The 27,389-nt window shown below is 47.9% G+C and overlaps 1 long non-coding RNA gene across 2 annotated transcripts in view; it reads right to left on the bottom strand.

Moving 5' to 3' along the window:
• LOC309529785 overlaps window positions 1-27,389 on the bottom strand; it is an 81,352-nt gene that overhangs the window by 16,516 nt on the left and 37,447 nt on the right. For both annotated transcript variants that reach the window (XR_014218455.1, XR_014218456.1), the window contains exon 2: window positions 2,955-3,095. This is a non-coding gene — a long non-coding RNA (uncharacterized lncRNA). The remainder of the gene's footprint in view (window positions 1-2,954; window positions 3,096-27,389) is intronic.

Raw genomic sequence — 27,389 nt, 5'->3', positions numbered from 1 at the left:
CGAAGCAAAGTTGTGCAAATGCCAGGGCCCACAGGCCCCACTGTGGCTGATGCTAGCACCCCGTGGTTGTTCCTTTCGTCAACAAAAGATTTCTTAGAAGATTGAATCTGGTATTTATATGCAAAGCAGACTACAAAGCTATGGCTCCCCACCCCCACCCAGTCGATAAAGATAGCAAAAGCTGGGTGTATTTTACTTCTTCTTTCTTAAACCCAATAGAAAAAAAGGCAAATCTAAAATGTTGTCACTGCTTGATGGAAGCAGCCAATAATTTCTCCTCCTGATAGCAATTTCAGGGGGCGAGTGCCCACAGGAATGGCACCAAAGAAGCCCACCAAAAAACAGGAGGGAGGTATTGGCATGCTGCAGGTGGCAGGCACCCTAAGCCTTGCAAAGTACAAAGCAAACTAAAAATCTACCCCCCACAATGGCCCAATGATGGGGACTGAACGTGCCCAGTAGCTCAGGAATGTCGGGTATAGGTTGGAAAAGAGAAATGGAAAGGGGAACAGCCTGTCTGGAAACTTTGTGGCCTCAAAATCAAGCAGCGAGGGCTGTTTGTTGCTGTCATAGTTCTTTCTGGGCAAGTTGCACTCTTATTATAGATGAATCGAAGAAAGGCAGCGCAGCAGCAGGAGAAAAATTCAGAGAGTAATGGAATGAGCGCAGCACTCCCCCTGCTGTCTGTAAGTGGTGATTCACCGACACTCGCATTGAATTGGTTTTAATTCTGCTGTTTCACAAATTTCAACCTATCCTGGGATCTTACGATGGACTGGACATTTTCATAAGGCCCTTTTGTTGTTTTAGTTGGGTGGGTGTCCCTATTTTCCTTACCCAGACCTTTGGGTTATAGGGACATTCTAATGGTTGTTCTCAGAGCTGCTTAATTTTTTTCCTTCTGATTTATGCTGGAGTACTTAATTTTAAGGGATGCGGGTGGCGCAGTGGGTTAAACCACAGAGCCTAGGACTTGCCGATCAGAAGGTCGGCAGTTCGAATCCCCACGACAAGGTGAGCTCCCGTTGCTCGGTCCCTACTCCTGCCAACCTAGCAGTTTGAAAGCACGTCAAAGTGCAAGTAGATAAATAGGTACCACTCCGGCGGGAAGGTAAATGGCATTTCTGTGCGCTGCTCTGGTTCGCCAGAAGTGGCTTAATCATGCTGGCCACATGACCCGGAAGCTGTACGTCGTCTTCCTCGGCCAATAAAGCGAGATGAGCGCCGCAACCCCAGTCAGCCACAACTGGACCTAATGGTCAGGGGTACCTTTACCTTACTTAATTTTGAATTATTATTTTTTGATTCTGCAATTTTTTGCACATTGGACATTGCTATATTCTCCACTCTGAAATATTCAGTGAAGAGTGGGCTATACAGACTATATTGTTATTAAAAGTGAGGGGTGCAGGAACACTGAGGGGGCACCCAACATTGTGGGTGCCCGGTGTTTGTGTGTGGAGCTTTTTGGAGGGCGTAATAGACCCCATTGGCCTCTTCCCACCATGTGGGCTGTGGAATATTGAGGGGCCATTTCTGCCACAACAATTTTTTCTGTCCCGGTATAAAAGGGGAGTTACACTTGGAGACAAGCCTAGCCTCTTCTCTCCCTTATCTTACAACAGTGGTGTTCAAACTTTTTTCAAAGAGGTCCAGATTTGATGAAGTGAAGAGCCGTGATGGCCGACCAAAGGGCCGACCACAGTTGCTGACCTTTTTTTTGGGACTGAAATTGTTGAGGTTTTTTTTTTTAGGATTTTACTCCAGGAAATAAACTGCCACAGGGGCTGGATTAAACCGATTAGACACCCGAAATGGACTTTGGACATGCCTGCCTTACAAGAAATAATGTGTATATTGGGGCAGGATCCAAACCACTTTTACATGGGTAGGCAAACTAAGGCCCAGGGGCCAGATCCAGCCCAATGGCCTTCTAAATCAGTATGTTTTTACATGAGTAGAATGTGTGCTTTTATTTAAAATGCATCTCTGGGTTATTTGTGGGGCATAGGAATTTCTTCATATTTCCCCCCAAAATATAGTCCGGCCCCCCACAAGGTCTGAGGGACAGTGGACCGGCCCCCTGCTGAAAAAGTTTGCTGACCCCTGCTCTTATACATTGCAATGAAAGAAGCACAACCACTTGCTTGCTTATTTGATAGCAGGTACAATTTCACAACATGAGGGATTTCTGATGGGAGGGATATAGATAGGGGTGCAGAGGGAAGCAGTTCGTGGGTATTATTTTTTAAAAACTTAGAGCATCTCCAGACTGGACATACTGGAACGATAAGTTTGCATAATTAAAGTACATTCAAGGACTCCCCTGCTGCAATAGATCTACTTTAACGGAGAACCGGGAGTTTTGCGATGGGGAAGATTCACAGAAATGTATGGGCTGAATGAATATAATATAGAAGATGAATGAACACCTTGCAAGCAAATCAGGGTGAATGGAGAATGAATGCTCATTTGCCATATAATTGCCCCCTAAACAAATGTTCAAAAAGACCAGATATGATCTAGACTCTGGCATAAGCTTTATGCAAGCAAATCAAGGATGAATGCTCAATAAACAGAACGTCCAGACATTATACAGTACAATTTCTGTAAATAAAGAGTAATATAAGCAGCAACAAGACATGTTCCCTGCCTTGAGGATTTTATTTATTTACACTATCTTTCAATAAAAGAGCATCTGCTCACAATTTTTTTACTGTTTGAAAATGCAAATAAAAGCAATCCATTTGAAATAGAAAAAAACCCTAAATGATTCAAAACGGACATTTCTAATTACACAAGTATCTCCACCAATCCCCAAACATCCAAATTAATAGCCACATTTCCCCCCTGTCTACCAATGAAGAATTAATACAGACCTCACGGAGGAGAGCGTTCCACAACTCTGGGGCTACAACAGATAAGGTCTTGCCCCAGGTAGATGATAACATTACCTTGCTAAAGGAAGGAACTTAGATTAGGGTCTCACTTGTAGATCCTAAAAGCCCTGGGAGATTATAGGAGAGAAAGTTCTCCTTGAGATCCAGGCTGCTCCAGGCTTTGACTGTCAGAAGCTGCATCTTCTTGAATTAGTCCTGGAAACAAGCAAGTAAATAAAATAAAATAAAAATGCAGCAGTTTTACAATAGTGCCCAAGTTGCAATCAATGCAAGAGCCCTCATTCCCAGTCCTCAATATGCAAGCTTCTTCATCTACGCCAAGCAAACAAAATATAACACCTTGCCTCCCCCCAAGGAGGCAACCTCTTCAGCCAAACTATACATATATATTTTAAAAACCTTCCCAAAATTTTAATGGGAGGGCAGGGGGCATTGAAAGGCACCAAGGGGGTATTTAAGGACACTATGGTGCCCATGGGCACCACATTGGGGACCTCATGTGTAGACATTACTGAGCTGGGAGGATCAAGGGTCTGACTTAGTTTAAGGCAGCTTTCTGTGTTGCACAGACACTTTTTAATTTGAAATGTGTTGTATACCTGTATCTTTATCTACCGTATTTTTCGCTCTATAGGACACACCTTTTCCCGTCCAAAAATTAAGGGGAAATGTGTGTGCATCCTATGGAGCGAATGCAGGCTCCTTGGCTTCAGCGATAGCAACGCTAAGCCTCCAAAGCGCAGAGGGAGCGCTCCCTCCATGCTCCAAAGGCTTCGCGTTGCTCGGGCAGAATCCGTGATCAGGGGAAAGAGACGGCAGAAGAAGAATGGAAGAAATTTAAAATTTATCTTAAGGATTATTACAAACTTAATGAAGGTTAAGATGTCAAGGTTTTTAGAATGAAAGGGTTACAGCGAGATAATAACAGATGTAACAAGAAATGCTAGTAAGACATACCTTTGACAGAATCATTAGAAGTTGCTGAAAAACTTTGGACATTGGGATGCAGAAAGGGGAGGTATGGGGAAGTCTGAGGAACGAAGTTTATGAAAATTTGTTTATGAAATTATACATGTTTGTATGTCTTTCTATATGTTAGTACTGTCTTAAATTTTTTTGTAAAACTAATAAAAATATCTTTAAAAAAAAGGCTTCGCGTTGCTTTCGCTGAAGCCTGGAGAGCGAGAGCGGTCAGTGCGCATCGACCCCTCTCACTCTCCAGGCTTCAGGGATAGCCACTCGCAGCCCCTCCGGCAGGGAGAGGCTGCACGTGGCTATGGCGTCTTTAGCCCCGCGCAGCCTCTCCCAGCAGGGAGAGGTTGCGTGGGGCTAAAGAGGAAGCCAAAACAGCCAGCGGGATCCATCCTGCTGGCTGCCTTGGCTTGTGACATAGCCGCGCGCAACTCCTCCGGCAGGGAGAGGTTGCGCACAGCCTGTACGCTGCTCTTTGGGGCTGGGGGGGAAATAAGATTTTTTTTCTTGACCCCCCCTAAAAACTAGGTGTGCCCTATGGTCCGGTGCACCCTATGAAGCGAAAAATACGGTATATAGCTATATATCTATGCAGTGGACGTTTGGGTTGCGAACGTGATCCGTGCAGGAGGATCTATTGCTAAGGGTGGATTTGACCCCACACCTCCCAACTCACTGGCTATTTAATCACTTCACAACATTATTTGTTATCTAGTATTAGTATTATTTAAATTCGCAACCCGCAGCGTTCGCAACCCACATCGCCAGATCTGCACACACGTGGGTCGCGATTTGGCACTTCTGCGCAAAGTGCAATTTAGTGTTTCTGCACATGCGCGAGCGCCAAAACCCGAAAGTAACCTGTTCCGGTACTTCCGGGTTTGGGCGCGTCCGTTACCCGAAAACGCGCAACCTGAAGCGTCTGTAACCCGAGGTATGACTGTATATCCATATCTCCATTTCATCTGTATCTGTATATCTATACCGTGGTGCCTCACAAGACGAAAAGAATCCGTTCTGTGATTCTCTTCGTCTAGCGTTTTTTTCGTCTTGCGAAGCAAGCCCATTGAAGGATTAGCGGATTAGCGCTATTAGCGGCTTTTAGCAGCTTTTAGCGGCTTATCGGATCAGCTGATAAGCCACTTAGCGGCTTAGAAAAAAGGGGGGGGGAACCCCGCAGGAACTCACAAGACATTTTGTCTTGCGAAGCAAGCCCATAGGAGATTCGTTTTGCGAAGCACCTCCAAAACGGAAAACTCTTTCGTCTAGCGAGTTTTCCGTCTTGTGAGGCATTCATCTTGCGGGGAACCACTGTATATAATGTATCTCATTCTTGTATCCTTATCTTCTTCAAGGCGGGGCTGGAGGCACCCGTAGGTGGAGCAATGAACGCAAATTTCACCTTTGCACAGTACATGCACTCACACAACCCCCTCTGTCCTTTTGCAGAGACATGATCAGAACTCAAGGATACATTCCATCTGGGCGGGAGGGAAGCCCCAGGGTCGGAAGCAGGGCCAGTGATTGGTGTAGTCTGGGGAGAGGGAGCGTACCAGAAAGAGGCTAGAGGGCCACATTGGGCTCCGGTGTCGGTGGTTCCCCACCTCTGCTATTAAGATCTGCCAGCTGCTCAAGGGCATTGCTGAGACAACTTGTATGTTCTGCCTCTGCTGCCGAGTTGCTGTGGTCCTGAAACCCACGCATTAGTTCCTCTCTAAGGTGCTGATTTTGTCTCACTTTGCCTTCCTGTCTCTCTTGAACCCTGGGACTACCGACTTCCCTCTTTTGATATTTCCATTCTGCTTTTCCAACAGCAATGTTGAGCTCAAAGCTGCTCACAATAACCATAACCTTAAAAATGAGCAAGCATTGCAGTCACTACAATCATACCTTGCCAACAAAGGTCTGTATTGTTAAAGCTCTGGTTTTCCCAGTAGTGATGTATGGAAGTGAGAGCTGGACCATAAAGAAGGCTGATCGCCGAAGAATTGATGCTTTTGAATTATGGTGGCTGAGGAGACTCTTGAGAGTCCCATGGACTGCAAGAAGATCAAACCTCTCCATTCTGAAGGAATTCAGCCCTGAGTGCTCACTGGAAGGACAGATCCTGAAGCTGAGGCTCCAGTACTTTGGCCACCTCATGAGAAGAGAAGACTCCCTGGAAAAGACCCTGATGTTGGGAAAGATGGAGGGCACAAGGAGAAGGGGGCGACAGAGGACGAGATGGTTGGACAGTGTTCTCAAAGCTACCAGCATGAGTTTGACCAAACTGCAGGAGGCAGTGGAAGACAGGAGTGCCTGGCGTGCTCTGGTCCATGGGGTCACGAAGAGTCAGGCAAGACTAAACGACTAAACAACAACAACAATCATACCAAAAATGCAATAGCAGAAAAAGATAAGGCAGAAAACAAATTCTTCGCATGATTAATACAATGTACAGGCCATCGCCTATCTTTGGTAGTCAGTTTCCCTATGGATCAGGCCACTTAGACAGCAATTTGGGCATCTCTCTGTGTCACCAAACATTGATGGGTATCCCATTCAAAATCAGAGAGAGATTTCCAGCTATCAAGAGACCTTTTTCTAATGAGACCCAACCCTCCCGGACTAATTACCCAACAAGGGAGCATAGAAATAGGAAGCTGCCTGATACAAAGTCAGACCATTGATCGATCTAGCTCAGGGGTCAGCAAACTTTTTCAGCAGGGGGCCGGTCCACTGTCCCTCAGATCTTGTGGGGGGACGGACTATATTTTTTTTGGGGGGGGGATGAATTCCTATGCCCCACAAATAACCCAGAGATGCATTTTAAATAAAAGGACACATCCTATTTATGTAAAAATATGCTGATTCCCAGACTGTCCGCGGGTCAGATTGAGAAGGCGATTGGGCCACATCCAGCCCCCTTTGTGTGCCACTCCAACAACAAATTATACATTTTTGATAAATTTTTAACATTAGTATCTAACAACTCCGTTTCCAATTTGTTTTTTTCTGACGCAAAACCATTTTTCTTGTCAAGTTTAAACAATTCATTAATCCGATAATAATGTAGCCAATCCAATTTATCTTTGATTTGCTCAAATGGTCTTAATTTGTATCCTTCCTTATCTTCCAACAGTAAATCAGAATATCTCAACCAGGTACTCTCCATATTTAACTTCTTCTGGGCCTTTGCTTCCATTGGTGAAAGCCACCTAGGTGTTTTCCTTTCTAAGAGATCTTTATATTTTATCCAAACATTGTATATTTTCTAATTATTTGGTTTTTAAAGCCTTTATGAGCCTTTATCTTATCATACCATAAATAAGCATGCCAACTGAATACAGTGGTACCTTGGGTTACATACGCTTCAGGTTCCAGACTCCGCTAACCCAGAAATAGTACCTCGGGTTAAGAACTTTGCTTCAGGATGAGAACAGAAATCGTGCTCTGGCGGCGCAGCAGCAGCAGGAGGCCCCATTAGCTAAAGTAGTGCTTCAGGTTAAGAACAGTTTTAGGTTAAGTATGGACCTCCGGAACGAATGAAGTACTTAACCAGAGGTACCACTGTACATTGTCGAACCCCTCCAAATAAAGAACATCAGCATTATCTAATTTAATCCATTCCTTAACCCAACAAAGGGCTGCGGCATCAAAATATATCTTCCAATCCGGCAGAGAAAATCCCCTTCCTTCTTTTGAATCTGTTAGTAATTTATATTTAATTCTGGGTCCGGTCCCCCGCCGCCGCCAGATAAATAAACACTTTCTGATGGTCTAGCTCAGTATTGCCAACACAGACTGGCAACAGCTCTCCGGGTTTCCAGGCAGCGATTCTCTCCCAACTCTACCTGGAGATGACAGGAATCGAACTTGACACCTTCTGCTTCGCAAGGCAGATGCTTTGCCACTGAGCTACCGCCCTTCTCCAAATGGGATTGAGAACACCCTCCCTCTCCTTGTTAACATACAATCTGCCCACACCTCTCTCTGTGAAAAAGGAAAAACAAGATTTACTTTTATTTTTTATTCCCCCCCTTCTCTCTTGATGTCTTCCCCAAGCCCCTTAGCAACTGGGATCTGGCTCAGAAGGCACACAAATTCCTGGCATTATGCCCTGTTTCTTTTTCTAGTCAACAAAGCCAGAGACCCCAGCCACAGAACGGCAGGTGCAACAGATGCAGGGTCCAGAGATTTCGCTTCCTGGGTCCAAACGCCACCTGCCAGCATTTTGTGCTTTCACTAGGAGATGGAGCTTGGAGCGGAGAGGAGGGGGATTTCTCTAGAGAAGGGGTGAGGTGGAGATTTGGGGCTTCTGCAGACAGACTCTGGCGTTGGGCCTCTTCCCAACTCTGCAGAGGGCAGTTTGCACCTAAGGAGGGAATAGCTCCCCTCTCAACCAATTGCCATATTTATTTTATTCGTGGAAATATTTCCACACTGGGTCATCAAAGTGGCTCACACAGATATATGTTTTTTAAAAGAAAATATAATGGAGTTAACAATTTCATGAGCTCCCAAGCAGAAGCGAAAGGTGCCTAGAGATGGGCAGATCTACCGTATTTTTTGCTCTATAAGACTCACTTTTTCCCTCCTAAAAAGTAAGGGGAAATGTGTGTGTGCGTCTTATGGAGCGAATGCAGGCTGCGCAGCTATCCCAGAAGCCAGAACAGCAAGAGGGATCGCTGCTATCACTGCACAGCGATCCCTCTTGCTGTTCTGGCTTCTGAGATTCAGAATATTTTTTTTCTTGTTTTACTCCTCCAAAAACTGGGTGCGTCTTGTGGTCTGCTGCGTCTTATAGAGCGAAAAATACGGTATTTGGTTTCTCATTTTTGCAATCTTAAGTTCAGTTCTATGCATTTTTTTTTTAAAAAGCATTTCTGTACCAACGTAGGATGAAACATCAGGGTGGCGTAAAATGTTAAAACATAAAACGCAATTTAAGAAATAAATATTAAATATAAACACTACTGATGATCCTTAAGGTGGCTGGCTGATTCAAATAAAAACCCAATAGCTGCAACGGCCTGTCAGTGTTTCCACATTAGTTTGCAATGGTGGTGGCGGTGACGATTTAAAAAAGGCCTCCTGAAAATCATCAGTGTTCTTGTTTGAATTTCTCCCAATAAACACATTTTCATATGCAATCTCTCCTAAAAGAAACACTTTTGCAAACCAGCTTCCCCAAACACAATGCATTTGTGCATGATATTTTCCAGTAAAGCACGCATTCATTTCTGTCCAGCGCCGAGGGCCATCTGGCGGTTCCCTCACCGCAAGAAGCCAAGTTACAGGGAACCAGGCAGAGGGCCCTCTCGGTAGTGGTACCCGCCCTGTGGAACACCCTCCCACCAGATGTCAAATAGAAAAATAACTACCAAACTTTTAGAAGACATCTGAAGGCAGCCCTGTTTAGGGAAGCTTTTAATGTTTAATAGGTTATTGTGTTTTGGTGGAAGCCGCCCAGAGTGGGTGAGGAGTCCCAGCCAGATGGGCGGGGTATAAATAAATTATTGTTATTATTACTAATTATTATTATTATTACCTGGCTGGAGAACAGAAAAAAAAGTGTGAATTTGGTAGAGTGGTTGTGTTTTGGTCCCCTTTCCACTGAGGGAAAGCCCACAGACAGTCTTCTCTCTGGTGTAAATAGTGTCTTCACCCCAAGCAGTAAGCCAAAACGGCAGAAAGTTACCCCCCAAAAGAGGCAGATTTGGGGGGTTAGAATGGAAAGACACAGCACAGGTGAAGCATTCCTGTCCCCTAAAAACGTCCCTCCCACCCCTTGCATTTATGTTACTTCAGTGCCTCTCCAGATTGGTGTTTTTTTTTACTCCTGAATGTATCCTGCAAGGCAGTGAAGGTTTAAGATCAGAGTTTTCCTTCTCCTAGATGGGCTGCCTTCCCAGGTTGAGGAGCCCCATCTGCCCCTCTTTTCCCTCTACAGCACCTTCTCGACCGTTGGACCCACTATTGGTCTCATCTATTCCATTCATCAGAGCCTGTCTTCACATGCAGAGGAAGTCCCAACCTCACAGAACATTTGAGATCCATGAGTTATCTTCACCTGTTTTAGCTGGCCAGTCGAAGCCGTTGTCACATGCTGACAACTTCTAGGAGCCACAGGTGAGAGCTGAGTGCCGGGTGGGGACCGAACTACCCCAGAATGAGCATGACGTGCCCCTCAACAGCAAAATTAAAGGTAAAGGGACCCCTGACCGTTAGGTCCAGTCGTGGCCGACTCTGGGGTTGCAGCGCTCATCTCGCTTTATTGGCCGAGGGAGCCAGCGTACAGCTTCCGGGTCATGTGGCCAGCATGACTAAGCCACTTCTGGCGAACCAGAGCAGCGCACGGAAACGCCGTTTACCTTCCCGCTGGAGCGGTACCTATTTATCTACTTGCACTTTGACGTGCTTTTGAACTGCTAGGTTGGCAGGAGCAGCGACTGAGGAACGGGAGCTCACCCCGTCGCGGGGATTCGAACTGCCGACCTTCTGATCGGCAAGCCCTAGGCTCTGTGGTTTAACACACAGCACCACCCGCGTCCATTCACCAGCGATATTACCCCTCCCCTAACCCCCCACATACCCCAGCTCTTGAACTATAGTGCAACAAAAGCAGGACTACCCCCCTCCGCCGTGCATTTGTGGGATGAAATGTTCAAGAATTTCAGCAAGAAGCTATGGGGCATATAAAGATGGGAAAGGAAGCATGTCTTGGAAGTTTTGATGGTGCAAGCAGTATAGGAGGCAGGATTCTGTATAACCACCCCGATAGCACCATGAGTACAAGTCATCATGAATAAACAATAAAAAAGGATATCTGTAGTGGCCCTCAGAAAATGGAATATGCTTCTGCCAAAATACTATGTTTTTCTCTCATAGAATCATAGAGTTGGAAGAGACCACAAGGGCCATTGAGTCCAACCCCCTGCCAAGCAGGAAACACCATCAGAGCACTCCTGGCATATGGTTGTCAAGCCTCTGCTTAAAGACCTCCAAAGTAGGAGACTCCACCACACTCCTTGGCAGCAAATTCCACTGTCGAACAGCTCTTACTGTCAGGAAGTTCTTCCTAATGTTTAGGTGGAATCTTCTTTCTTGTAGTTTGGATCCATTGCTCCGTGTCCGCTTCTCTGGAGCAGCAGAAAACAACCTTTCTCCCTCCTCTATGTGACATCCTTTTATATATTTGAACATGGCTATCATATCACCCCTTAACCTCCTCTTCTCCAGGCTAAACATGCCCAGCTCCCTTAGAATCAAAAAGCAAACTACATGTACTCTAATGCTCTTCACTGAGTGCGCTCATCCCTTTACAATTCTATAGACACAATAGGCAAATATTAAAGTAATAGCAAAATAAACCTGTGTAGGATTATAAAGGATTGTAATTTTTGCATTTCATTGCCATTCAACTCCCACCTTATTCACCCCCTCCTTTATATACCTGCCGGCTAATATCTCTTACTTAGAGATTCTCAGGGACGGGACCTTTTCAACTTATGCCACAAATTATATTTCAGTTATTAATGCCACATTAATTTTTCTGAAGCAAATTATGTCCATGGAGAAGTATAAAGAGAATCGTCATATTGAGCAGTGTGCTATATTTTTGGCGTTTCAACCCTGAACAACCCTACATAAGAGTACGCGCTGTTGATTTCAACATGCCCTTGCGTCTTACGTGCTAAAAAAGGAAGCCAAATTAAAACTTTTTAGCAGGGTGACATTATAGAATTAACTCTGGATTTTGAATGTTACCAGTGGATGGCAGTTCTTTAGCAGGTTGCCTTAAAACTACACCAAGAGAGTATCCAAAATTTGGTGGTGGGCACTCAGTTTGCAAATTTTGACAATCCTGGGTGAAGCAGGTGAATTTCCAAAAACTTAGATACACTGGTGACAGCTGACAAGTGCTTACTTGTGTACTCTCCAAGAGTGGAAATACATCCATGTCTCCATCTATATCCATTTTCATGTCGGCTCAAAATTAATCTGGGATTGTCAACATTCGCCTATCAGTGCAGCCTCCCACCTAATTTTGGGCATTCAGTGTAACACATACATTTTTGGGACTGGGGGTGGGCGGGCCGACACTCTTCCTTCCACCACAGGAAAATCAAGGTGTTTGTAACAGAGCGGGAAGGTTACATCTTGCACAGTTAACATAACTTTCTACCTCACCCCATTAAAAAAAAAGATTTTCAGGCTTACCAGAAAGGATGGTTTGCAATGCTCCCAATCTGGCCAGGCGGGTGGGGGCATGTCTGAAGAGACAGAACACGGCGGGATGGCAACAGGTTTGCAGCCGAGAGGTCGCTAGCGAAAATTCTGCTAAAGCAGCATTTTATAGCCCAAGTCCACTTTGCTTTTTGGCATTAGCTCATTTGGCAAAGGGAAAGAACCGCCAACACTAGGCAGCATCTATTCAATATCTAGGTCTTCCCTTTGAGCTGGAATCCTCTTTGAAGTCTTTCAAATTTGCCACCGGAGCTCGCCTGGGCCTCCGAAGTTCCCTCCCTGCCGCATCGCTTCCTGCTTCTTTGATTTCCCTTCCCAATTTCTCCAGCACAAAAGCATCTGCCCACCGCATAGGGCAGCCGAAAGCTTTCAGAAGGTTTTCTGTCTCTCTTTTTTTTAAGCTCCCCCCACCGCAGCGAAAGAAAGGCACGAGCAACATGTTACAACAACCGAGCTTTTCTATAGGAAAGGAGGCTGGCAGCCCACACTTTGTTATCCACTTCATAGGCAAGAGTCTTTTTGACAGTGCTAAACCATCGGCCCTGCTGAGCTCAGCAGGAGTCAAGCGCTGAGTACCATCTGTCAAAGCTGTAGGGTCTTCCCCCTCCTCTCCTCGCCCCGTTTATTGTTATTATTACAGTTATTATTATTAAATTATTCTACAATCTGCTAAAAAGAAGGCAGGGAATGGAAGTTACTTGATTGCATTGTTAGCGGAAGTTTGCAGACTGACTCCAAGCAGCAGTGAGTGCGCAAATTCCCAAAACACTACAAAGAAAAGAGGGGAGAGAGAGTATTCTCTGAAGAGAGCCAGTCTTTTGACTCGGAGGGTCTGTGTGAAGCGGAAAGAGAGTCCCCTGCTATCTTATTCAAGAAAAGGTTGGAACCATTCATTCAGAAGAAGCTTTGATGGGGGAAAAGGTACTGTTTAAGTGTTTTATTCCAACTAGCCATAACAGGTATACTTTTTCTTGTTGCGTGGCGAGTTCCCGCCTCCCACCAGTAGGAAATAACGACACGTGACACAAGTATTTAGGTTAATGGGCTAAAATAGGCCACAACTTTATTGGTTACAGGTAAAGAGCGGTACAGTGGTGCCTCGCAAGACGAAAAGAATCCGTTCTGTGATTCTCTTCGTCTAGCGGTTTTTTCGTCTTGCGAAGCAAGCCCATTGACGGATTAGCGGATTAGCGCTATTAGCGGCTTTTAGCGGCTTATCTGCTGATCGGATCAGCTGATAAGCGGCTTAGCGGCTTAGCAAAAGGGGGGGAGGGGAAAAAACCAGCAGGAACTCGCAAGACATTGTCGTCTTGCGAAGCAAGCCCATAGGAAATTCGTTTTGCGAAGCACCTCCAAAACGGAAAACTCTTTCGTCTAGTGAGTTTTCGGTCTTGTGAGGCATTCGTCTTGCGGGGCACCACTGTATTGGCTTAGGCATTGGTCCTAACCGACTATCCGGCTTCAGCCTGTTTGCTTGAAGACCAGGAAGGATTAACACCAGCAGGGGGAGCCCTGCTGATGCACATCAGCTAGGGACTCCCCCGGGGTCACCACTCGGGGGCGTGCCTTGGGCCCTGGCCTGCATAGGCTTTGGATGGGGCCACGCCCGCCGGAGTCCTTTACCGGACTAGCCTTCAATATTTGGGGGAGGTGATGGCGCTCCTCCCCCCTAACACATCTACATAACAATACCCCTACCAATGCCTAACCGCCAAAACCAAGGAAGTTGTGACGATTTGCTACGAGGTAGGTGAAAAACCAAATGGCCAGTGCCAATTTGCCAAGGCCCCTCAACAGCGACCAACCGAGGTCCATAACAAGGTCAGAAAGGAAACCTTGAAAGGGGGGGGGGCGGGTGGGAAACCTAAAAAGCTGAGCGGCCAAAGAGGGAGATCCCGGGCCGTGCTTGCCTCAAATGAGGCAGGCCGCACCCCCTGAGCCAGCCGATTGGCTGGCCAGGGGATGACGTGGCCCGAGGATTCCCCTGATTGCGTGGGGCTGAAAGCCAGCCTCCGCGCAGGTGTTGGGGGCATGAGGTCGGAAGTGGCTTTGTCATTGTTATACGAACTTCTGGCCCTCCAAGTGTTGCCAGACTACAAATCCCATTGGCGCTGACCACTGGCCATGCTGGCTGGTGCAGATGGGAGTTGGAAGTCCAACAGGTTCTGGAAGGCCACAGGCTCCCATCTGCTTTAGTTGCTTCAGAAATGCACAGTAAACTTTTTGGAACTTCCCCAAAACTTTAACCCTACTTTTAGATGGGGTTCAGCTCATTCAGAAACGGGAGACTTGAGTCTGAAGGGCTCTATTTTGCTCATACTGAGCCTGGCAACTTAAAGACAAGTCCATCCATTTGCCACCTCAGTTGGCCCAGAAAAGTAGGACACAGAGATGGTGCCTTGGGCTGAAAACTGAGGGGCCGTGGCACAATGTGTGCCTGTGACAACACATGTGACGCATGACACATTGTTGGGATGAGGCGCACCTTCAGCAGAAGGCCTTGCCCAGCGCCGTGCAGCTTCAATGGCTGCACCTTCAACGCTCTCAGCCTCCTCTGTTCCCTCAATATTGGGGGGCTGAATCACCCGCTAAGGAATATTGAGGGGACTGGTGACACCTCCATCCCCTAGAGTTAGTGTGCCTGGTAGGACATCAGTGAATTTAGCATGGCCATAGTATCTTCATGGGTCGTCATTACAGTATAAGTTTTTTATATCTGAAGGGTCAGAAAAACAAAGCAACAATCCTTTTTTATTTTTATTTTCATTCCCAGGAACTCTTAAGGAGGCTACCGGCAGTTGCTCAAATGCCCATTTCTGAAAAACGGAAGGCATTTGACGATTTGCAGTTGTCTTCTTCGTGGTGTAACAATGTCTGGAATCTGGAGCTATTTGAGAAAACAGCACACTGTTTAAATGTCTTAAAAGGAACTGAAGACCCAGAGGCCACTCGCGGAGTCATTATCACTGCAAGTGCAAAGTTCTTTGCTGATATCAGTGTGAGAAATTCACTTCGTAATAGTGAATAGCAAAAATTGTTCTGTTTATCTTGTTCAACAGTGAAAACAATTAGGTTTTCACATTGCAGTTGCATGCCCTTTTATTTTTTTTTACATAATTCAATGAAAGAAGAATACCTTATTAATACACAGCATTTGCAATATGTTTTTGAAAAGTAACATACCTGCACCCCTCACCTGTCCATTCTTTACTTTTGCACCACTTGTTGATATTCTGGCAACTCTGCTGATAAGCTGTGAATGTACTGTGGGTGGAATTTCCTTTTCTTTTTTTCATTTTAAGGTTGTGAATCTTCACAAAATCACAGATTCCATGCACAGTATGTTTGCTACATTAACAGCAGAGCTCCTAGATGATGAGCAACTGCTGTCATGGGCCCCTGAGCTCCATTATGATCTGGCATGGTTTGGTGGCCCCAGATGGAAGAGGAGAAAGAAGGAAGAAGGAACAGACTGGGGGGATGGGACAGGAAAGTTGGCAACTAAGGGATGGAGGAGGGACGGCCTCCCCTTGCAACTCTAGATATCAAAGTCCAAGAAGCAGATCTTCTGGCTATATCAACCACTCCTCCTGTAGAGCAGAGCCTCATTGGGGAAATGGGGAGACTTCGACCAGCCAGAAAGAGAGAGAGGCTGAACAGGAATTGGTGGTTGCAGCCCAAAAGACGATATACAGCCTATGCAAGGCTGCCTTCTGATGGCTCGGGTAGCAGAAACTCCATACCCTCCAACATTTCTCCAATGAAAACAGGACAGCCTGCCATAGCCTCCAACATCTCTCCAATGAAAATAGGGACGTCCTAAGGAAAAGCGGGACATTGCGGGATCAAATCAGAAACCAGAATGGCTTCTGTAAATCTGGGACTGTCCCTGGAACATAGGGACACTTGGAGGGTCTGTGTCACGGTTCGGTTCATGGGCAATGAAGTCCCGGCTGAGGACGTCGGGACTGGGGGCAAGATGGCAGGGTGGGAGCAGGAACAGGAGTCCAGAAGCCAGGAGTCAGAAAGCCAAGAGTCCGAGGGTCAGAGAGCCGGGAGTCAAGAAGCCAAGGGTCTGAGGGTCAGGAAGCAAGGAGTCACACAGTCAGGGGTCTGAGGATCAAGAAGCAAGAAGTCACAAAGTCAGGGGTCCGAGGATCAAGGAGGAAGAAGTCACAAAGTCAGGAGTCCGAGGATCAAGAAGCAAGAAGTCACGAAGTCAGGGGTTCGAGGATCAAGGAGGAAGAAGTCAAAGTCAGGGGTCCGAGGGATCAAGGAGGAAGAAGTCACAAAGTCAGGGGTCAGAGGATCAAGGAGCAAGAAGTCACACAGTCAGGGGTCCGAGGATCAAGGAGGAAGAAGTCACGAAGTCAGGGGTCCGAGGATCAAGGAGGAAGAAGTCACGAAGTCAGGAGTCCGAGGATCAAGAAGCAAGAAGTCACGAAGTCAGGGGTCCGAGGATCAAGGAGGAAGAAGTCACGAAGTCAGGGGTCCGAGGATCAAGAAGCAAGAAGTCACGAAGTCAGGGGTCCGAGGATCAAGGAGCAAGAAGTCACGAAGTCAGGGGTCCGAGGTGCAGGGAGTCAAATGCAGCAAGGCAGGGCACGTGTTGCTGTGGCAAAGAGGTGAAGGGAAAATGCTGACCTTATATCTCTTCCTGGCCCTTGTGAGTTACCAATCGGCCTCACCTGTGTGGCCATACCTTGCCTCTTCAGAACAAACCTAGGAAGGCCCCAGTCCTGCAGAGCCCTATTGGTCACAGGGCTTGGCTCCTGCACACACACCTGGCAGTCTGTATTTGTCAGCACACATACACAGGTCTCCATATTACAGAGACCAGAGACTTTTCCCGGATCCTTAAACAATGCTAGGGAAAGGCGACGACACCAGGGACCTGTCGACAGCAGCCGAAGGAGTTAAACGTTGCCAGCACCCGGCATTTAAAAGGAAATCTATAGGCGAGTCAAACAATTAAGCGTCTTCAGGTAGGTGGCTTCATTCAAGGCTGCTGGAAAAACAGCAGTAGCACCACTTATTCTCTTTGCGCAGCGTGGGTCCCAGCTGTGGCAAGCCCCAGCACCTGTTCCTTCCACATTCCTGCTGCTTCGGGGCTGTTAGCGACGGACTGCCAAGGGGGCCCTGGGAGGCTCATAATGGATCAAGGCAGGCCCTGAGTGTGGCCGTTGCTTAACTAATGGGTAGCTGTTCACTTTCGCACCAGTTGTTCTCTGGCTCTTTCCAAGATCAGAACTTGGAAGGAGGTTAGGCTCTTTGTAAATATCTTTCACATAGACTTGAACGAGGCAGATACCTCATTGAGAGAGACTTGATAGAACTGAATGATGCTTCTCTCCAGCTTGCAAAGCTTTTAATGGAATATGTTGTTATACACCCTTGTGCAAATTAATTGAAACAAACAATGTAGCTTATTGTACAAAACTCACATATACAGTGGTACCTCTGGTTGCGGACGGGATCCGTTCTGGAGGCCCGTTCGCAACATGAAAAGAATGCAACCTGCGTCTGTGCGTCTGCGCACGCGCGAGTTGCAATTCACAGCTTCTGCTCATGCGCGGGATGTCATTCCGCGTGTCTGCGCATGCGCGAGCGGCAAAACCCGGAAGTAACCCTTTCAGGTACTTCCGGGTCACCGTGGGACGTATCCTGAAAGAACGTAACATGAAGTGGACGTAACATGAGGTATGACTGTACGTACATTAGTAACAGATATGAGCTCTGCTATTTTTAAGCAGCATTTGAACACGGTTTGGCGTGGAGTCTACTAAAGTGGTACCTTGGGTTAAGTACTTAATTCATTCTGGGGGTCCATTCTTAACCTGAAACTGTTCTTAACCTGAAGCACCATTTTAGCTAATGGGGCCTCCTGCTGCTGCTGTGCCGCCAGCAGGATGATTTCTGTTCTCAACCTGAAGCAAAGTTCTTAACCCGAGGTAATATTTCTGGGTTAGTGGAGTCTGTAACCTGAAGCATATGTAACCTGAGGTACCACTATAGTTTCGAACAGTCACTGTTGATTTTCGGATCCCTGTACCACATCTGAATCAGTGCAATGAGCTTCTCCATAGTCGTACAGTCTACAGCACGGAGGCGACTTTTGCATATAGCCCACAGATTCTCAATGGGATTTACGTCCAGGGAATTCCCTGGCCGATCAAGTACATGTATTTGCTGCTCTGCCATGAATTTCACCACTTTGGATGTGTGACAGGGGGCTACATCCTGCCGCAATATCCCAGTACTGTCAGGATACCTCTTTTCCAGCCCTGGAATAACTCTCTTTCGTGGAACCTCAGTATATTGTGGCGAGCGCATCATTCCTTCTATTGGCTGCAGGCTTCCGACACCATAATGATCAACTGACTTTTCGTGTTTGTTTTGAGTACAGGATTACGAGTAAGATAGAAAACATGCTTTGTTTCAATTAATTTGCACAAGGGTGGTGGGGGGGTGGGAGGGGGAAGACTCCCCTAAAATATTTGAATTCATCAACCAGTTAGAATTTAAACGAACTATTAAATTCCAGAGTGGGGTCTGGAGTTTAAACCAGTGTCCAGGAAAAAGCCTGGCAGAAGTTCCTTTGCGAGGGAAACACCAGAATGGCGAAGGCCATTAGCAGAATCTCTGAGCCGGATAGAAAATGGGCAAAGCTCCTCCCTGAGGTGAGAGATAGTTAGCAGAGACAAAAGCTCCGAGTTCCAGGAGGGAGGGGCAGAACTGGAGTGGGCAATGAAGAAAAGCGACCAGGAAAAAAAAAATCTTTTTGGAGGAGGGGGCCAGCGCACGAGGCAGGCAGCTTGTTTTATGCTACAGATAAGAGGCTCAGACATGATGTTTGGGGTCTCTTGGACACCAAAGCTGCAGCAATGGAACGAAGAGGATCTTCTTGGGATGTGAATGCTTTCTCCATCTAGGTCCAGGCTGCATTATATGTAAATAAACCATGTATCATACAGACGCCGCCTCTTTGTTCCAATAGGAAACGCATAGCTCAGTTAGCAGAGCATGAGGCTCTTAATCCCAGGGTTGTGGGTTCAAATCCTGTGTCGGGCAAAGAGATTCCAGCATAGCAGGGGCTTGGACTAGATCAGTGTTTCCCAGCCTTTTCCCAACCGTGGCCCCTTCTGACCTTGATTCCTTCCTGTGGATGTAGCCAAGGCGGGGCAGGAGGGGAAGCTGCCCCCACCCCCAATAAATAAAAATCAATACAAATCTGAAGTTCTGCCCAACCAGCAAAAGCCTGCTCCCTGAACAAAAATCCTGGCTACGCCCATGCCCCCACCCCGTTCTACCGGTAGAAAGGTAGCTACAGTAGTACCTCGGGTTACAGATGCTTCAGGTTAAAGACTCTGCTAACCCAGAAATAGTGCCTCGGGTTAAGAACTTTGCTTCAGAATGAGAACAGAAATTGCACAACAGTGGCACGGCGGCAGCAGGAGGCCCTATTAGCTAAAGTGGTACCTCAAGTTAAGAACAGTTTCAGCTTAAGAATGGACTACCAGAACGCATTAAGTTCTTAACCCGAGGTACCACTGTATTTGTGTGTGTGTGTGTAAATAGAACATGTTTTACAGTCATACCTCATGTTATGTTTGCTTCATGTTCCGTCTTTTGAGGTTGCGTCCCGTGGCGACCCGGAAGTACCAGAAAGGTTTACTTCCGGGTTTCGCCGCTTGCACATGCGCAGAAGTGCCAAATCGCACCGTGCACCTGCGCAGATACAGTGCTTTAGGTTGCACTCTTTTTAGGTTGCGAAAGGGGCCTCCGGAACGGATCCCGTTCGCAACCAGAGGTACCACTGTATTTATAATTTTTATAATTTATACAAAATACAATTCCTTAAAATGGTAGGAACATAATGAAATATTGTTGAAGCAGAAAAAAACATAGAATCATAGAGCAGGGACCCCAAGGGTCATCTAGTCCAACCCCCTAAATTGTAGGAAACTCAGCTAAAGCATCCATGGCAGATGGCCATCTAACCTCTGCTTAAAAACCTCCAAGGAAGGAGAGTCCATAACCTCCTGAGGGAGATCCATCTTCCATGTATTATAAAAGTAAGCAACACTTATTTGACCCCAGTTAGTTGACACAGAGGGGGGAACTTACAGACACAGTCCAAAAGGCGCACTGGGAGTTCTACATATGTGTGGAGAATTTGAAAGAGCTGACCTGGTGTAAAAAGATCTTGTCATCCGGAGGAGCCCTGGCTGCCTAGATAAAACACAACAACAACAACAACAACAACAACAACAACAACAACAACAATTTATTTATACCCCGCCCATCTGTCTGGGTTTCCCCAGCCACTCTGGGCGGCTTCCAACAAAACACTAAAATACAATAACCTATTAAACATTAAAACTATAGCTCCCCACACCCTTACCTGGGAGTAAGACCCACTGAACTCATTGCGGTTGTCTTCTGAGTAGACACTTACTAGATGCAAGTCAGCAGCACCAGACATACCCAATCTGCTAGGTTCTGGAGTAGATTTCACCCTGCACCTTGCAGAACTGGGCTGACATTGCCGACACGCCCTGCACCCTTGGCAACATTCAAAGGCCCTGATTCGCTACGCACTGGAGTGGATTGCACCCTGAACCTTGGGGAGTCAAGCCCAGGCTGCCACCAGGTGCAGCCCTGGCGGCAGCAACAAGCAGCTCCAGTTTGCCCAGCCCTACCTGTTATGTACTGAAGTTCTCACCCTGGGCCAGCAGGGGGATACTGTAGATAGTTTTCACTCAGGTCCACATCAGTTATTTTAGGTGGGAAACCTTGGGTTGTTGTTGCTACAATGTTGACAGCCGGCTGCCTATAAAAGCAGGCCGGCTGAGCTGTTTGCTGTTCAGTTCTGTCCAGCTTACAAATAAAGAGCTGCTCTGGAGAAATCGCTGTGTCGTCTGCTATGTTCGCCCACAACTTAACACTACCCATGGCCACCACATTTACTTGACCTGGGGGTTCTGGATCGCGGGCTCTATTGCTCAAATCGGGAACCTCAGCCATCGCTCTCTCCCGCCAGAGAAAAAACCAGGACTGCTCCAAGCAAACACATGGGACGAAAATGGCCTTGGTGAAGATTTGACGTTCCCAAAAAGTTTTTGATTTGAGTTTCTACGGAAATGAGGCTGCATTTTAATGTTGTATTTTAATCTTGTTCTTAAGTTGTATTTTAATCAATTGTTTTTATACCTGGTGTTAGCTGCCCTGAGCCTGGTCTTGGCTGGGGAGGCCAGGGTATAAATAAAATTTATTATTATTATTATTATTATTATTATTATTATTATTATTATGGAGCGCTAGGCCCTGATGGGCTGCTCCCTTACCTGCTTGCAATTGGCCAAGTGGATAGCCACCCTATCAGGATTTTGTTTTTTTTAATTATCTTTTTTCTTCACTTTTCACATCCCACGCTGGCCCCCAAGCCTCGTGCTGTGGCCACCCATTTACATGATTTTCACCTGTAAGGTAAAAGGTAAAGGACCCCTGGATGGTTAAGTCCAGTCAAAGACGACTATGGGGTTGCGGCGCTCATCTCGCTTTCAGGCTGAGGGAGACGGCGTTTGTCCACATACAGCTTTCCGGGTCATGTGGCCAGCAGGACTAAACCGCTTCTGGCGCAACAGCTCACTCCATCGCTCAGATTCGAACTACAGTCATACCTCGCGGCGACCCGGAAGTAACGGAAAGCGTTAATTCCAGGTTTCGCTGCTTGCTCATGCGCAGATGCTCAAAATGACGTCACATGCATGCGCGGAAGCAGCGAAACATGACCCGTGTACACACAGATGCGTGTTACATTCGCTTCAGGATGCGAACGGTGTTCCGGAACAGATCCCGTTCTCATCCAGAGGTATACTGCACTGACCTTCTGATCAGCAAGCCCAAGAGGCTCAGTGGTCTAGACCAGTGTTTTTCAACCTTTTTTGGGCAAAGGCACACTTGTTTCATGAAAAAAATCACGAGGCACACCACCACTGTGTGCGGAGAGGGAGATGTCAGAGCCCCGCTGCTCTGTATGGGGAATCGGATGAGAGCGGACCGCCTGTCCCCTCTCATCCGATCCCATCCGATCTGATCCCCACCCAGGATGGATGGAAAATAGGGTGGACACAGTCCGGCGCCCACCTAGTGGGCGAAAATTTGACTTTTTTCTTTTAAAAAATTTTCAATTTTTCCCACGGCACACCAGGCAACATCTCGTGGCACACTAGTGTGCCGCGGAACAGTGGTTGAAAAACAGTGGTCTAGACCACAGCGCCACCCGCTTTCACCAGTTGGGAAAGACTGCAGTATAAGACCCTCGTGGTCTCTTCCAACTCCACAATTCTATGATCCTATCCACTTTCTCCACACATAATTTTACACACTTATTTGCATTTTTTCCCCCAAAAGAAAAAGCTCCAGGTGTAACCTTTCCTCATAAGAGAGTTGTTCTAGCTCCTTGATCATGCTTGGCTTTTTTTGAACCTGATCCAAGTCTGCAACTGTCCTTTTCGGAGTCATTATTTAGAATATCTGCACAGGTTCTGATGGAGAGGATATGAAGGACTGGTCAGCAGAATTTTTATGACAGACGCTGTCACGGTGAAATGCTGGCTTTGTGATATTTATCGCCGCTGACAAAATGGATCCCAGGCAGCCTTTCGAACTATATATGTAGCCCTTTTCCCAGCATGCTTTATGGGAAACTATAATTCTTTTCCAGATGACATGAGGCCGATGACAGAAGAATGGCGCAATTAGATTTACACATGATTAGAACTGCAATTTGCACCGAGCTCTGACCTCCAGCTGTATGCAAATGGCAGGCATTCAATTTGGGGTGGATAAAATGGCTGACCTTTCGAGAGTTCATTCGGGGCTGATCAATACACACACACACACACACACACACAAAAACACACACACACAAACTGTCCATATTTGATACACGAGTTTTGGCTTATGGGTGAACATGTACTGTACTTGAGTAGAATCCAGATTGGTCTCAGAGTTGGGTTGGTCAACTTTACCGGCATTGGCTGGTTTGTCAGCTGCTACCCTACCTTGGAGGGACATGGGTGGCGCTGTGGGTTAAACCACAGAGCCTAGGACTTGCCGATCAGAAGGTCGGCAGTTCGAATCCCCACGACAGGGTGAGCTCCTGTTGCTCGGTCCCTGCTCCTGCCAACCTAGCAGTTCGAAAGCACGTCACAGTGCAAGTAGATAAATAGGTACCACTCCGGCAGGAAGGTAAACAGCGTTTGCGTGCGCTGCTCTGGTTTGCCAGAAGTGGCCTAGTCATGCTGGTCACATGACCCAGAAGCTGTACACTGGCTCCTTCGGCCAATAAAGCGAGATGAGTGCCGCAACCTCAGAGTCGTTCATGACTGGACCTAAGGGTCAGGGGTCCCTTTGCCTTTACCCTACCTTGGAAGGTGGTTAACTCTCATTTACTGAAGGTTTTTAAACATCTGTCAGCTGTGATTGCTGGACTGCAGGGGGTTGGAGTAGATGACTAGGGTCCCTTCCACCTCTACAATTCTGGGATAAAGGCACCTGCAAGCTTCTACATAACCAAGAGCCCTTAAGAATCATGCTTGCAAGTCCCCTATAGACCTTGTTCCTGAATGAGGAAAACCAGGGTGTGCAGGGGGGGGGGCACATCAGGGCACATGGTTCTTAGTTTGAAATCCTTTCCCTTTAATAATGCCTGAAGGGGGGCTCAAAGTTCCCTTCATTTCCTTGCTGCTGAAATGCCACCAGGTGCGTTCTGCTATTTGGTTTGGAGCCCCAACCTCTTGTTTCTTTCTCTTGGGCCTCTGCAGCTAAATTATGATGATGAGATATGTTCCATCGCAATTAACTCATCATGTTACTGCTTTTGATCGCTGTATCATAAAAGGCCCTGGCTTGTGAACAGCGGCCGGCTTGTTCTTTGCTGTTTCGGAAGGCTAAACGGTCACGTATTGTTATTAAAAAAGAGAGAAAAGAATGGAAGAAGGGGGCTCCTTCTCTTGGAAATTCAGGCAGGACAGGGGCCCTGGTTATTTTTTTTTAATGGTGTAAGGTTTCAGACAGAGGAAGGATGTATACCAGAATCATACCCTTTGCACCTCCACCACTCCCCAGTTACTGGCTTGATCCAGAGCACAGCCAAGCCAATGTACAGTGGTGCCTCGCAAGACGAAATTAATTAGTTCCGCAAGTTTCTTCTTCTTGCGAGTTTTTCGTCTTGCGATGCACGGTTTCCCATAGGAATGCATTGAAAATCAATTAATGCGTTCCTAGGGAAACCGACTTCAGACCAGGTCCGGAGACAGTCTGTCCCCCGACCTCTTCTGAAGGCTGGGGGGGGGGGGAACAAGGGCTTTTCTTCCCACCCCCAGCATTTTAAAAAACCCCGGGACAGCGGAGGGCTTCTCCGCTGTCCGGGGCGATCTTAAAATGCTGGCGGGCGGCATTTTAAAATCGCCCCGGACAGCGGAGGACTTCTCCGCTGTCCGGGGCGATTTAAAAGCCCCTGGGAAGGCAGGCAGGGGGGACAAAGACTTTTGCCCCCCGCCAGCCTTCAGAAGAGGTCCTGGACCTCTTCTGAAGGCTGGCGGGGGCGAAAGTCTTTGCTCCCCCCGCCTGCCTTCAAAAGCTGTCCGGCCAAGGCTTCGCGGACCTCTGCCGGCATGCCGAAGCCTGCGCGCGCTGACATTAGCGCGCCCAGGCTTCGCGGAGCGTAACGCCAGCAGCGGCAGCGCTGCCGCTGCTGGCAGAGACTTGCCCTATTGCCGAAGCCTGCCCGTGCTGACATTAGCGCGCCCAGGCTTCGCGGAGCGCTCCGCCAGCAGCGGCAGCGCTGCCGCTGCTGGCGGAGACTTGCCCGCATGCCGAAGCCTGCCCGCGCTGACATTAGCGCGCCCAGGCTTCGCGGAGCGCTCTGCCAGCAGCGGCAGCGCTGCCGCTGCTGGCGGAGACTTGCCCTATTGCCGAAGCCTGCGCGCGCTGACATTAGCGTGCCCAGGCTTCGCGGAGCGCTCCGCCAGCAGCGGCAGCGCTGCCGCTGCTGGCGGAGACTTGCCCGCATGCCGAAGCCTGCCCGCGCTGACATTAGCGCGCCCAGGCTTCGCGGAGCGCTCCGCCAGCAGCGGCAGCGCTGCCGCTGCTGGCGGAGACTTGCCGGCATGCCTCTCCTGCCTTCAAAAGCCGTCCGGGATAGCGGGAAGCGCTTCCCTGCTATCCCGGACTGCTTTTAAAATGCTGGCGCTGGAGAGCAAAGCCTTTCGGCCCCGCCAGCCTTCCTGGACCTCTTCTGAAGGGGGGGGGGAAGGCTTTGCTCCCCACCGCTAGCATTTAAAAGAGGTCCCCGGAGATTTCCCTATGGGCTTTCGTCTTGCGAAGCAAGCCCATAGGGAAATTCGTTTTGCGAAGCGCCTCCAAAACGGAAAACCCTTTCGTCTAGCGGGTTTTCCGTCTTGCGAGGCGTTCGTCTTGCGGGGTACCACTGTACCTGCATAGTAAAAACCTGATCCAATGTTTAATCTCAACTAGGGCCAGGGCCTTTTCAGTACTGGCCCCAACTTGGTGGAACACTCTGTCACAAGAGACTAGGGCCCTGTGGGACTTGACAACTTTCTGCAGGGCCTGCAAGACAAAGCTGTTGGTTTGGATTCAGTCTGACCCTTATGTTCCCCCCTCCCCTTATGGTTTTGATCTATGGGCTACTTTTAAAATGAGGCTGCATTTTAAATTGCATTTTAACCTGTATTTTAAATTGGTTTCCCCCCTTCTTTTCCTATTATGCTTTTACTGTAATTTTACTGGTGTTAGCCGCCCTGAGCCTGGCTCTGGCTGGGGAGGGCGGGGTATAAATAAATTTTATTATTATTATTATGCAGAAAGCAGCAACAGGGCTTGGTTTCCGGTCTGTCGGAAGGGCTAGAGCAGTGTTTCCCAAACGTTTTTGGGCAACGGCACACCTGTTTACCGGAAAAAAATCTCGCGGCACACCACCATTAAAGCCCCGCCCCGTGACGTCAGCGCGCAGCGTCACGCCGGGAGGGACGCACAAAAGTGAACGTTTTTTCCCTTCCCCTTGCCGGGGTGGGAGGAGGCAGCAGAGCGAGGGACTGAGGGACGGCGGCAGCTGAGGCGGCGGCGGCTGTTGTGGTGGTGGCGGCGATAGCGGGCGGAGGAGGAGCCGTCGCCGGGAGTTACTGCTGCTGCTGTTGCTGCTGCTGCCCGGACATGCCGGCCTCCTCCTCCTCCGCTGTCTCGCGCTCCTCCCTTTTGCGCGCGCTGCCCCGCCGCTCGGCACCACCACCGCGGAGCCGCCCCCGGCTCGACGCGGATCCTCGCCGCCGCCGCCTCTCGCCGCCCGCCTCGCCCGCCTCCCTCCCACGGCACACCAGCCGGTGTCTCACGGCACACTAGTGTGCCGCGGAACACCGGTTGGGAAACACTGGGCTAGAGCACACAGGGCTTGCACAACATGGAACCTGCCAAGCAGAATCAGGCCAGCTATTCCTTTGTGGCAGCTCATTAGGTTCTTGATAAATAATGTTCTGCTTATGCTGCCTGCCTGGGTGTGCAAGGATGTGCTAGAATCAGTATTTTAGAGTTGGAGGGCTGCAAACAGGGTGCTCACATTGCACATCGCCAAATGCATAATAACATACCCTCCAACATTTCGCCGATGAAAATAGGGACACCCTATTCAACAATATTATTATTACAGTGGTACCTCGGGATGCAAACAGGATCCATTCCAGAGCCCTGTTCGCATCCTGATGTGAATGCAACCTGCGTCTGCGCATGCGCGGGTCACGTCTCACCACTTCCATGCATGCGTGTGATGTAATTTTGACCGTCTGTCAAAATGTTATTTCCGGGTCGCCGCGGAGAGCAACCTAAAAATACTTAACTTGAAGCACATTTATCCCGAGGTATGACTGTATTAATAACAACTTTATTTATATCCCTCCCATCTGACTGCATTGCCCCAGCCACTCTGGGTGGCCGCCAACAAAAAAGTAGCAAAACTGCAGGGATGCCTTGAGATATCTTCTAAAGGCTGTATAGTTGCTTATCTCATTGGCTCAGTATTATGTACTAATCTTGGATCCTAGAACAATAGGCAAGTAGGATCCTAGAATGCAACAACTGATTGGCTTGCAGGAGAAGACCAGTCAGGCTCCAGGAAGAAGTTAATCAGCCTATTAGGCTGGTTGGATGGTTGAATGCAACAACTGATAGGCCTGCAGGAAAAGACCAATCAGGCTCCAGGAGGGAAGC

This window comes from Podarcis vaucheri, assembly GCF_965113315.1.
Source record: "Podarcis vaucheri genome assembly, chromosome: 3".
NCBI lineage: Eukaryota > Metazoa > Chordata > Lepidosauria > Squamata > Lacertidae > Podarcis > Podarcis vaucheri.
Note: the sequence above shows the minus strand (reverse complement) of the source record. Positions and strands in the feature narration are given on the sequence as shown.